The following is a 14,093-nucleotide window of genomic DNA, read 5'->3' as shown; positions in this document are numbered from 1 at the left end:
TTTATAAATCTGAAGGAAACTATCTGAGATCCATTCTATTTCTGAGTTGATTGTATTTGACAGCACTGATATGCTGAAATCTGAAGAGCTATCTGAGTTCATTACTGAGACAGGGTAGCTATAGCTGACAGTCCTAAAATCTATAACTGAAATTATGGGAATTAGTTATCTAAGCGACATGCCCCAAATGCGCTATAATAGCTAAGCTAGGGTCCAATCTCTGCCCCGACTGTAGGGGTGTCAATACCGCGCCACTGGTAAGAACAGCTGTGAGAACCCTATACTGGTAGTTACTCAATAATAATAATGGGAACCCTAAACTAAAGGGTTAAGCTACCTCATCAACCCTAATCTGACAGGTTAATATCTCTCAACCTACGATGACAACGTAGTTCTAGAGCACAAGGATGACCAAAGAATCACACCCTAAACTGGCGGGTGAGTTCCTATTCTTAGGTTCAGTCGGTGCTAACTTCTACTCCCATCTGAAGGACACTGAACTAAATAACTAAGATGAATTGAATAACTGAATTAAACTGATTAGCTTAACTGATACTGATTAACTAGACTGATACTAGTGGTATTGTTTAGCAGAGCTAAACTAAGTTTACTGAATTCCAATGACTGACAAAATGCACTGAGTTCTGTGGACTGGTTAAGAGTAATGAAGTTACTGAGATTGACTGTGAATACTAAGGTTGCTGATGCTATTGAGCACTAAGATTACTGGACAACTAAGATTACTGAGATTTTTGAGTTTTCCTGCCTTACGTCACTGGCTGAATTCTATAGATCATGGATTGACACAGAGTATCATAAAAATATGACATGGCTCTAGGCACACAACTATATTTTTCAGGTACAAGTACCCCCAGGACTCGATGGAAGAAAACTGACACAACTTGAATTTCTTGAGTACACGACCATCAATAAAAATCCATAATACATGAGTAGGGGATTCTATGAAGTACATAGTCATCATAATATCTATCATGAATAGGAATGCTTATAATCAAGTCATAACTCTCATATTCTAATATTATGGGCATTCCGACAACATATACTATTCTTAGGAATTGCATGGAAATAATTCAAGCATAAGGGAACGGCAACATATAACATTTAGTTCATATTGTAATAATTTGGGGATATTATACTTTATGTATTTTTTCAACATCTCAAACATGGTAGGGAAAGCATGGATATATTTTGTGTACATAATTTGTATCTCCATTACATACATACTTTATACCACAACAATAACAACACATAATTTGTATGGAAATTCATATTGTAGTGTATGACTAACATGACCTTGTCATTTAGATATCATGAAATCATGTAAATATGAAGTTCTAACATACTAGGCATTTTATCAAACACCTTGCATCCATTCTTTAAGGCATGGGTGGATTTCATACTTGCATTCTATCAATCCATCTAAAGATCATGTTTATCAACTAACAACATAACTTTAATGATATATACAGTCACGATACTGTTATATAGCAAAACAAATAAGCATCAACATGGATATGAGCATATCAACACAATCAACAAAGCTTTTGTATTTTAAATATTGATTCTTGAACTCCAAGGAGGAAGGAAATCCATGGATGAACACTACGCATACCTTGGAAGGGAGGTTCTTGATGATTGATGGAGGAATTTTCTTGAAATTTGATCTTCAAGCTTGATTGTGCAACCCTAGTTTCTTTTCTCCTATGGTTCTCTTTGATGATGAGCTTTGAGATGTTAATAGGGTTGTAATGTGTTTAGAAGCTATATATTTCATAGGGTTAAGTTTAGGGACGTGTAAGGAGTGTTAACAAACTTAATTACCCTCAAAATAACTCAAAATAGAGTGTTTTTAGCATTGATACTGACTTAGGCGGCGCCTAACCAATCGCCTAAGTTTGGTTGGGCGGCGCCTAACCAATCGCCTATCCTTACTGTTTCTCACGTAAATGGGCATAAATTTTTGCTCGGGTATTGGATTAAGGCAAAATTGGTATTGTTGAAAAGCTAATTCAATTATCTATAATTTAGTGGGTCTAAATTAGCCAAAATACCACATTAATATTAAGCTATACTCGTTTAAATATGACACTTAAAAAATCAAACCCTAAAACTTGATTACATTTTAGGAGACTAGCATCATCAGTCATAATTTCTCACTCTTCCATCGTATTACATTTTAGGTTTAATTCTCATATTATGTTTTATATTTAGTTACTATTTATGTATGGTATGGATGGTTGGTTTGGTATGGTTAAACTTGATTGGGTTAGTTATGATTTTGACCCTTTCCTAGAGTCTTCATGAGAGGATTGCACAATCTTGTTATATGCTCAAAATTCAGCTAACCCAAGGTTGTATAAAGTGATTGGGTTGGGTTAAGGGGGCGGTCCTCGGTCCTGGTTAGACTTAGTATGCCCATTATAATAATGCCCCAGTTCAGGATGCATCAAGTAGGTATTAAAGCCTAGGTTCATGGTCAATTAGAAGTCTAAAAATTCATGTTGATTAGAGTCTCTTTTAGAGGTGTGTAGCACAGCACACTCATAAGGGAGAGAATGCAAGATATTTAAGAATGTTTCACTTTCTTGGTATTCATTCTTTAAGTTTCACTTCTCAGTTTCAAAATCTTCTCAAACCCTTGTTTGTTAATCTTTTAGATCATGCCTCCTAGATTTGGAACATAAGTAAATTCTTCTACCCCATCTAGAAGTGATGTTGAGGTAGCATGTTCTACTCTTGAGGTTCATTTTTGATCTCATAGTCCTATTCTTGATTGTATCAGAGTTTCTTCTAATCTTTTTACTGCTCCTCTGGTCCCGCAAGGAAATATTATGAATATAGAGTTTCGTTTGTCTTTGTATACTATTACCCAACTGGTTGTTTCTCAGGTTTAGTGAGGTATAGCTATCATTCTGGGGCTGCTAGTATTGGACAGTTTATAAAGATAGATCCTCTAATTTTTATGAGAGTGAAGGTGGAGGAAGACCTATATGGCTTTTCTGATGAAATGGAGAAGATCTTTTGCATAATGAGGGCTACTAATATGGAAGGAGTAAACTTTATAGCTTATTAGCTCATAGAAGCAAAATAGAGATAAGGGTGATGTAGAAGATGATGGTTTGTGGGAGGATTTTTCTAATGCTTTCATAGATCGGTACTTTTCTCAAAAGTTGAGCGAAGCTAAGAAGGGTGATTTTGAGATCTTTTGGCAAGGGAAAATATCCCTGAAGGAGTATGCTTTAAAGTTCCATCAGTTGTTAAGGTATGCTCTTGATTTGGTGGTTGATAAAAGGCCGAGAATAAGAAAGTTTGCTTCTGGGTTCAACAGAGATCTGATCCTGGAAAGAAAGACTATTTGGCTTATGAAGAATATGGACATGTCAATGCTAGCTATTCATAAACAACAAGTTTAGGATGAGAAGATAAGGCAGGTAGAATATGGAGATAGATAGCATAAGCAGGATAGGTTTTTCTATCAGGGAAGTGCCTAGTTTCATAGTGGTCGAGATGGTGGAAAGCGATAAAAAATAAAGTAGGGTAGTTGTAGTTCCTTCTCTACTACTAGCGCTCCTTACCTCTAGTAGTCGGGCGATAGGTGTCATCATGGTGGTGATAATTCTTGAGTGCAGGGAACCCAGTCTCACGTATGTTTAGGTCCGCCTTTTTTTATATCCTTCTTATTGGTTTTGTTGTCATCCTTATTGGGGATTCTATGAGGAGGGAAGGGATAAGTTCTTCAAGTGTGGTCAAGTAGGCTATTGCGTCAGGGATTATCTATCTAAAAAGGTCGCTATAGGGGAGAATAACATTTTGATGACTTTATCTTCTGTTCCTACACCTAGTGGTGTGGCATCTATTTTTGTTACTACTCCTGGTTACAATGCTTGTAAGCTTTGGCATCCCATTAGGAATTTGAGGCATCGCGTGATTTTGTTATTGGTATGTTACAGCTTTTCTCTCGTGATGTATATTAATTACTTGATCCTGATTCTACCATACTCTATGTGACTCCTTATATAGCTGTGTCTTTTAGTTTTGATCCTTAGATTATTTGGGATCTATTTCTATTTCTACCAAGTAGGAGATCCAGTCATAGTTGAATGACTGTATAGAGGATGTGTGGTAGACAAACTTCGACGGATTTGTTTGAGTTAGGTACGGTAGATTTTGATGTAATCTTGGTCATCGATTGGTTGCATTCTTGTTATGCAAATTTGGATAGTCGAACTAGTAGGTCATCTTTAGGTTCCCTAGTAAGCCAGAAAAAGAATGGATCCTTAGCACTAAGGGGGAAGTTTATTTCTTATCTTAGAGCACAAAGGTTAATCTCTAAGGGTAGTCTTTATCACTTGGTCCCAATTAAGATTCTAATTATGAAGGTACTTTACTGCAGTCAAATTTTGTAGTTAATGAGTTTCCAGAGGTCTTTCTAGATATCTTCTAGGTGTTCCTCAGAATAAGGAAATAGACTTTGGTATTGATATGTTTCTGTACACTCATCCTATATCTATTCCTCTGTATTGAATGGCTCCGGCTGAGTTATGAGAAATCAAGGAGCAAATTAATGATTTTCTACGCAAAGGGTTTATTGGTCCTAGCATTTACCCATGGGGTGCACTAGTGTTCTTTTTGCTCAAGAAGGATAGTTCTCTTCATATATGCATCGACTACAAGCAGTTGGATAAGGTTACATCAAGAACAAATATCTTCTTCCTCGAATAGATGATCTGTTTGATAAGCTGCAGGCTACCAAGTTCTTATATAAGATAAATCTTCAGTTTGGGTTCTATCAGTTTAAAATTTTGGAGGTGCGTATTCCTAATAAGGCTTTTCACACCGGTATAGGAATTATGAGCTTTTAGTGATATCATTTTGGTTGACAAATGCCCCAACAATATTTATGGATTTAATGAATAGGTTGTTTCGGCAATATTTGGACCTCTTTTTTTTTGATGATATGCTAATTTATTCAAAGTGAGGTGGATGATGCTAATCACCTCCGTGTGGTGTTACAGACCTTAAAGAAACAATGATTATAGACTAAGATTTAATAGTGTGACTTTTGGTTGAATGTTGTGACTTTCTTGGGTTATATCATTTCTAGTGAGGGGATCAGGATAGATCTGTAGAAGGGGGTTTTGGTGAAGAAATGGGATAGACCTATGACTTTATATGATATTCAGAGCTTCTTGGGTTTATCCTAATATTAAATGCAGTTTGTGGAGAGTTTTTCATCGATAGATGCTCCTTTGACTAAGTTAACTCAAAAGAAGGTTAAATTTTCTTTGTCCGATGCGTGTGATGGGAGTTTTAAGAAGGTAATGGATAAGTAGAGTTTTGCTCTAGTTCTGACTTTGTTGGAAGGCAATGATAGATTCGTGGTTTGTTTTGATTCATCTCGGGTTGGTCTTGGTTGTGTATTGAAGCATCATAGAAAGGTGCAGGCTTATACTTCCAAGCAGTTAAAGGTAAATGAGAAGAACTATCCCACTCATGATTTGGAGCCATTGGCCATTGTGTTTTCTGTGAATATATGGAGGCACTATTTTTATAGTTTTCACGTGGATATCTTTTCTGATCATAAGAGTTTGTGGTATGTATTCTCGTAGAAAAAGCTAAATCTCATGCAGAAAAGATGGCTTGAGCTCCTCATGGACAATGATATGAGTCTTCATAACCACCTAGGTAAAGATAACGTGGTTGTTGATGCTTTTAGCAGGTTGTCCATAGGTATTTTGGGTCATATGTAAGAAGGGAGGCAGGAATTGGTGAAGGATATTCACTATTCAAAAAATTTTAGGGTTCGTCTCTTCAGTTCCAAGGATGGTGGTGTTATGGTGCAAGATGTGGTTAGATCATCTCTTAGTACGTAGATTAAGGAGACGCCAGTGTTGGATTCTGCCGTGATGAAAATCAAAGGTAGCATTAGCGGGAAAAATATGATAGATTTTTAGATTAGCGGCGATGGTACTTTGCAGTACCAAAGGTGGTTGTGTATTCCTTATGTAGACAGTTTGCTACAAAGAATCTTGGATGAGGTGCATGAGTCACGCTATGTTGTTCATCCTAGTTCTACTAAGATGTACCATGATCTCAAAGTGACCTATTAGTGGAGAGGAATCAAACAGGGCGTGGTTGATTTTGTGTCTATGTTCATGGTGTGTCAACAAGTTGGTTGAGCATATGAGGCCCGGTGGGTTGTAGCAAGAAATTGAGTTTCCTAAATGGAAGTTGAAAGAGATCAATATGTATTTCGTTACCGATCTTCATCGGTCTCGGAACCAATTTGATTCAATTTGGGTTATCCTAGATAGGATGACAAAGTCTCTTCATTTCTTGCCTATATGGACTAACTTTTTGGTAGAGTATTGTGTGAAGATTTATGTTCAAGAGTTTTTGAAACTTCATAGGGTGCTTGTTTCGATTATTTTCGACCGCAATATTCAATTTATGTCGCACTTCTAGCTGTCTTTCTTAAAAAGGTTATGGACTAAGGTGAGTCTGAGTACCGCTTTCCATCCACAGTTGGATAGGAAGGCAAAGAGAACTATTCAAACATTGTAAGATATTCTTTGAGCCTGTGTGATTGATTACGGTGGTATTTGGGTGGAGCATCTACCTTTGGTAGAGTTTAATTACAACAATAGCTATCAAAAGAGTATTATTATGGCTTCTTTGGAGGCGTTGTATGGTTGGAGATATGGATCTCCTATTGGTTAGTTTAAGCTTAGCAAGGCGGATTTATTTGAATAAAATTTGGTTCATTAAACTATAGAAAAGATGAAGATGATTCGGGATTGGCTCAAGGCTTCCCAGAGTCATCAAAAGTCCTATGCTGATTTACGTGTACAGACTTGGATTTTGCAGTTGGGAATAAGATTTTCCTTATGTTGTCTCCTATGAAAGAATTGGTGCTGTCTGACAAAAAGGGAATGCTCAGTCCTCGGTACATTTGTCCTTATGAGATTTTGTGAGCAGTAGGTAATGTTGCGCATGATTTGGAGTTTCCATCTTGCTTGAGTTTGGTTCATTCGGTATTCCAAGTTTCTATGTTGAGGAAGTGCGTTGGTGATCTATCTTCGATTATTTCTTTAGAGGGGTTGGATATCTCAGATTGTTTGTCTTATGAAGACGACCCGGTTAAGATATTGGATAGGCAAGTTCGTTAGTTGCTGAGCAAGCATGTGGATTTGGTTAAGGTTCTATGGTGGAACCACAACGTAGAAGAGGCCACATGGGAAGCGGAGGAGGACATGAAGTCCAAGTATCCTCTCTTGTTTTTTTGCTATTGGTATTTGTGAGGAAGGTATGTGTTCTTGAACACATCTTTATTTTCTATGTTTTTTAAAGAAAATATTAACATGTTTACCTTTTTGTTTTCAAACTCTGTTAAAGGGATGTTTGATAATGAAAATGGCTCTGCGTGTGGTTACCACTGCATTATCCGTCATTTGAGGAAGAATGTTCCTAGTTGGGGAGAATGAAGCATCCCAAGTTTGGACCCTTTGAAAATATCCTGGAATCCCATTCTTCGAACACAATACAACTCATGGTAAAAACCGTATACTAGGATAGGAGTGGTGAATCCCTGTCGTAACATGACTAGTGTTAGATGGTGGGATGGGTTTTGTGTTTTGAATCGATAAAACGTAGGGGTGAGTTTTATATGGTAGGGTACGAGTTTTATAGGTTGCTCATATGGTGGACAATGTTTGATCCTCTAGGTGTTACATTCTTCAAGGGATGTGGATCATGGGTACAGATTGTATGCTAAGGTAAAGACTTAGGTGGAGCTTAAGACATCACTTTTAACAATGGAAACAGAAAATAGAAGACGGACTTACTTTTTGTACAAGTTTGAAAATCCTCTACTGACTAACTATGGAGCTGATGGGACAAACCCCCAACTAACTCCAACTGAATGACGAAAATACTAAAACTAATGAAATAACTAAGATATATAAACCATTTCCTAGAAATTTGAGGACTCACCACTGCTACGTCTAATAAATCTGGAGAGTCTATGCGCGATCCGGGAACTGAGCATCTGAAGCTATGATATGATACATCGTAGCGCAAGAAATGAGTATGCGATCAACACTTTAAATGTACTGGTATGCTAAATGATGTATGCTGATATGCATGGTTTCATATAAAGGAGAAATAACTTACTAAATGAATAGCATGAATTACTGAATATAAAGCATGAAATCTGTTTATACTGAGAATGCATGACCAAGCATAAAACATGCTTTAAACATAATCTCTAAATTGACATTTTAAAAACGGATAGCTAAAAACCTGATATCTTTATGGTATGGTCAATACAAGCCTTAACTGAAGTATCCTGAATATTGAACGGATATTGTGGAAGCTATCATCTAACTGACATGCCCTAATGAGATAATTGGGGTCCAACCTGTGACCCCAGTCTGAAGGGTGTTAGTACTGTCCCACGGGTACTAACACTAGTTGTGTGGAACCACTAAAGTGTTGTCCCAGAGGACTAAGGGTTACACTCAACTGGCAGGTTAGCATCTCAACCTATGCTGGCTAAGTAGTTATGGAACACAGAGAATACTACTAAAGGTCACACCTTCAACTGGCTTGTGATCCCCCATCCCTGGTTTCGCTAGGTTCTAAATCCTACTCCCAACTAAACTGACTCGGAATACTGAGCTATTTTGAGTTTAAATAATTATGATAACTAACTAAACTAAACTAATAATAACGACAAGACTCTATAGCAATAATACTAAAATAGTACTAAAACTTTGAGGACATAATGTGAAAGCATTTATTCAAAATTCATTCTTGTAGGTATTTCATCAAACACTTGACATTCATAGTTTAAGCTAAGCATGGGAATAGTTTAAAGCTTGTAGTAATAGCATAATTTCAAAATCAACATCACTATTAAATAATTAAATTAGATAATCGCATCATTAAAACACGTGGGGTTTGATAATAACAATAATTTCATGTAAACATGGTATAGAATCAAGATTCATGGGGATTCATGGTTTAAATCACATTAACTTGTAATGATCATCACTTTGAATTTAAAATTTGATTCTTGGACTCCATTGGTGAAAGGATCCATGGATGAACATTTAACAAACCTTAGTTGATAAATTCATGAGAGTTTGTTCCTGAAAGATGATTATTTTCTTGGAGAGGAATTATGAGTAATGGGAAACATAATGCCCCGTTAGGGTTGTAATTACGTGTTTTAGACGAGTTTGGGGCTATGAGAAAAGACCTAATGGACCCTAAAATGAAATTGTAAACTGACAATCCCGATTTTACATGCCAGTGCGACGCGGTGCTTATCGCACCAGGCCATAGAAAAATGACTATCCCCATTTTGTCTAATGGCGCAACGCGGTGCTATTGCATTGAACCACTGAAAATGAACAATTCCAAACTGGTACCTTTGCACAACGTGACGCCATCTGGTACCCTACTAATGCGAAATTTCCCCTTTGTTAAATGCGGTATTATTGCAGTGGTCCATAGGAAAAGGACGAACGTGATTTTGGCCATTAACTTCTCACTTGAGTATCGAATTTAGGTGAGTCGGAAAGATAATTAAATTTCCTATCATTTGGTGGGTCTTCAGCTCGAAAATTCTGAGTAGAGAAAAAGATATGCTCGTTTTAAATTGACTAAAGCAACATTCTTTGAGAAAACTCAATCAGTAAGGAATATTTTGGTTCGTCTAATAGCTGGGAGTTCTTTAAGGCCTTAATATACATCTAACACGCTCAGAAAACTACCAAGGAACTGCAATGTACTATGTATAAGCTTGAAACATGGTTCTAACATTGGTTTTGATTTTTTTTTTGTATTACAATATCTTCCCCTAGAAAACATTCGTCCTTGAATGAGATTGGTTTAGCTGAAATCACTGAGGCAATCAGGTTACTTGCTGAATTTATGGGATGAAAATGTGATTGCATGACTGAGTCTGAAACATAACACATGAAAAAATGAACTGATTTTGTGAACACATGATTGACATGAGAATAATATACATGTGAAACTGAGCATAATAAAGAGAAATTATAAGAAGATTGTTACCTTAAGTTGAATCTAAGTTTGTCAAGAATAGGTGCGGACAATCGGTCCGCACGTCTTCTTCTGCTACCCAAGTGGCTCCCTCAATGGACCAATTTCTCCGAACAACCTGGACTAGGGGAACTTCTTTGTTCCTTAGTCTACAAATTTGTCAATCAAGGATCTCGACTAGATTTTCTTCGTAAGAAAGGTTGTTCTGATCATCTATGCTTTCTAAAGGAACAATTATATCTGTGTGACAAATAAACTTCTTCAAAAAAGAGATATGCATTACTGGGTGCACTGATGATATGTCTGTAGGCAAATCAAGCTCATAATCCACCATTCCAAAACAACTAAAAATTTTATAAGGGCCAATATATTGCAGACTAAGTTTTTGCTTCATACCAAAGCTCTTTACTCCCTTTATGTGAGAGATCTTTAGATATATGAAGTCACCAATCTCAAACTCAACATCCTTTCTCATCATATCTGCATAAGATTTTTGTCGTCTTTGGGCTGCCTTAAGCCTTTTTTGGATAAACTAAACTTTCTCTGAAGCATCAAACACCAATTCAGGCCCTATCAAAGTAGTTTTGCCTACCTCAAACCAACCAAACAGATATCTATAGCTCCATCCATATAGATCCTCAAACAGAGCCATCTGAATACTAGAATGATAACTATTATTATATGTGAATTCAATCAAAGGCAAGTGGTCATCTAAACTACCCTTAAAGTCAACTACACACGCTCTCAACATATTTTTAAGGGTCTGAATGGTCCTCTCTGCCTGACCATCTGGCTGAGGGTGGAAGGCTGTACTAAGGTGAACATGGGTACCAAGACCCTTCGAAAAAGCTTTTTAAAAGTGAGAGGTGAAATAAGTACCTCTGTCTGAGATGATAGACAATGGAACACTATGCAACCTAACCAACTCTCTAATATAGAGCTTAGCATAGTCTTCGGCTATTAAGAAATTTGGACTTGTAAGAAATGGGCTAACTTTTTGATCCTATCCACAATGACAAAAATTGAATCATGTTGCTGATGAGTACGAGAGAAACCTGTCAAAAAGTCTATGTTCACTTCCTCCCACTTCCAAGTGGGAATACTGAACTCCTACATAGACCCACTAGGCTTCTTATGCTAAATCTTAACCGATTGACAAGTGAAACACTTAGCTACAAACTCTGTAATATCTGTCTTCATCCCATTCCACCAGTAGATTTCTTGTAGATCACTGTACATCTTTATTACCACCGGATAAATTAATTAATTCGCACCATGAGCTTCTGTAAGAAATAGTTGTCTCGACTCATCAATACATGAGCCACACAATCTACCCTAGAAATGCAACACACCATCTCCCCATTCATAGAAAACATCTACTTTCTGATCTCTGACTGACTCCTTCAACTTCAGCAGACAATGATCCCTATCCTTCTTTTCTTTCACCGTGGCAACAAAATAAGATTTCAAACTATTTTGTACCCAAATGCTACCCTTAGCTTAATCAACCAAATTAACACCTAATTTGACAAACTAATGAACTTCCTGAACTAACTTCTTATTATCATCCTCAACATGAGCAGCACTATCCATAGACAATCTACTTAGGGCATCTAACACTACATTAGCCTTGGCCAGATGAAACAAAAAACACATATCATAATCTTTCAACAATTCTAACTATCTTCTCTGACATAAATTTAATTCCTTCTGCGAAGCATATAATGCAAGATTTTATGATCTGTGAACACATCAACATGCACCCCATACAAATAGTGCCTCCAAATCTTTAAGGTAAACACAGCATCTTCTAGCTCAAGATCATAGGTAGGGTAATACTTTTTGTGGGGATTAAGCCGTCTAGAGGCATAGGCCACAACTTTACCCCTAGGCATCAAAACATACCCAAACCAACATTGTAGGTATCACTGTACACATAAACCCGTCTAAACCATTTGGTAACGTCAAAACTAGGGCTGCTATAAGTCGAGTATTCAACTCCTTAAAAATCTTCTTTCAATAATATGACCACAGAAACTTAACTTTCTTCTGAGTCAATCTAGACATGAGGGAGAAATCGACAAAAACCCTTCAACAAACCGCCGGTAATAACCAGCCGAACCCAAGAAACTCCTGATATCTTATGAAGAGATAGAAAGATACTTCATCTCAGTCGTAATAAAATTAGATGAGAATGAAAAAGTGAAAGGCATCACTAAAGCATTACTTTTATAAGACGGTCAAATGTCGAAGGTTTTCTAGAAGTTGGTACAAAAGTTAATAAAATTAGACTAACTCCCAATATTAATAAAAATATCAAAATTGTATTTTGTTTTTGCACTTTGAAATAAACAAGACATCATAAGTATTTGTCCTATAAGAAATATGAATAAAAGTTTTGATTTTAAATTTCATTTGATGTTATGCCTTATGGAAGAAATAAATATGGAATAAAGAAACTGATGAAATTGAAATACGAGACTTTTATGTTAAAGTTGGGCCATACATATAGATAGAATAGACCCAAAGTTGAAATAAATATAACTCCAATCTAAAATTTGGTGTGCCAATAAAGAACCATAATACTAATAAAGAGTACGGAAAGACATAACTATGTCTCAAAATAATATAGAAAAGACATAATAGATAAGATGTATTCTTGAATCAAGCCCCGAATGAGCAACTCATTAGTGTTCTAAAATACACTCAACACAACACTATTTAACTCTTTGTGGGTCACATTCGAATTTGGATCTGCACTGAATGGGTAGACAAAGTATATATGAGTGCGATCAACTTGCTCTCGAGGAAAAAACTTGTACTGTACCATCGCACCACCATTATTACCACCATTTATGGTGGAATAGACTGCCGATCAATCTTACAAGATTGGTATGGCCTTATCTTTAACATCAGCCGATACTTTTTCTCATCTATATTACGCTCAATCATCCAAATAACCTACTAATTTGCATAACGTGGATAAGAGTTTGTCTAAAAATAATGATGATCAGTTTCATCATAATGAAGTTGTTAGTGATAATCGATTAGAACAAAATGGAAAAATTAAATTTGTCATCATGATAATAAAGTTGGTGAGAATCAATTAGAACAAAATAGAAATATTAAATTTGTCACAAAGATAATGAAGCCATATTTAATTATCATGTTTTAGAAAAAGGACATATTGTTGATGTACAAAAGCATAGATGAATAAGAATTTAAAGGTGATGAGAAATAAGACAGTAGAAGTGAAAATTAGTTGCAGGATAAAAAGGTTGAAGGGCATAATATAGAATACGAGCATGTACAAGAATACACAATTTTTACAACAATAATCATAAGTATAGCACTTTAGGATATTTAATCACAGTCAATAACATGATAAAATAATAAGGAGCTTACCTTAGCCAAATGTAGTAATATAAATCCTGACCAAAGGGAAAATATGTACATTCAATAAATAGAGATTAAAAATATAAATAGAGGATATAATTGAAAAAAAACATATAAATTGACGTACGTGGCTCTCAATATATAACTAATAAGGAAATACTTGATTAGTAACAAGAGAAAAGTTGGAAAAAGAACTAACAAATGCAGTTTACTAAGAAGTATTACAAATCAATTACTTTTAGGAGCAGAAATGACATTAGAAGCAGTAGCAACTGGATATGAGATCTATATTTTTCAAAAGAAAAAGAAAAAAACAAACCTACTTGATTAAATCCTATAAGAGAACAACAATAAATCCAATTTATTCCCACATAGTGAGGTCTAGGGAGAGTGAGATTTACGCAGTCCATACCTCTACCTCTAAAAAAGTAGAAAGGCTGTTTCCGATAGACCCCCGGCTCGAGACACAGAAAAGATTAAATCCTAGAAGAAATGTGAAAAATGGTGGTAAAAAAATATGAAAACACTATTTTGGAATGTGATATTTGTAGGAATTCAAAATTCATTCCATATAATTTAGATGTTACACAAAGACCATAAATTCT

Source organism: Capsicum annuum, chromosome 10 (assembly GCF_002878395.1).
Source record: "Capsicum annuum cultivar UCD-10X-F1 chromosome 10, UCD10Xv1.1, whole genome shotgun sequence".
NCBI lineage: Eukaryota > Viridiplantae > Streptophyta > Magnoliopsida > Solanales > Solanaceae > Capsicum > Capsicum annuum.
Note: the sequence above shows the minus strand (reverse complement) of the source record.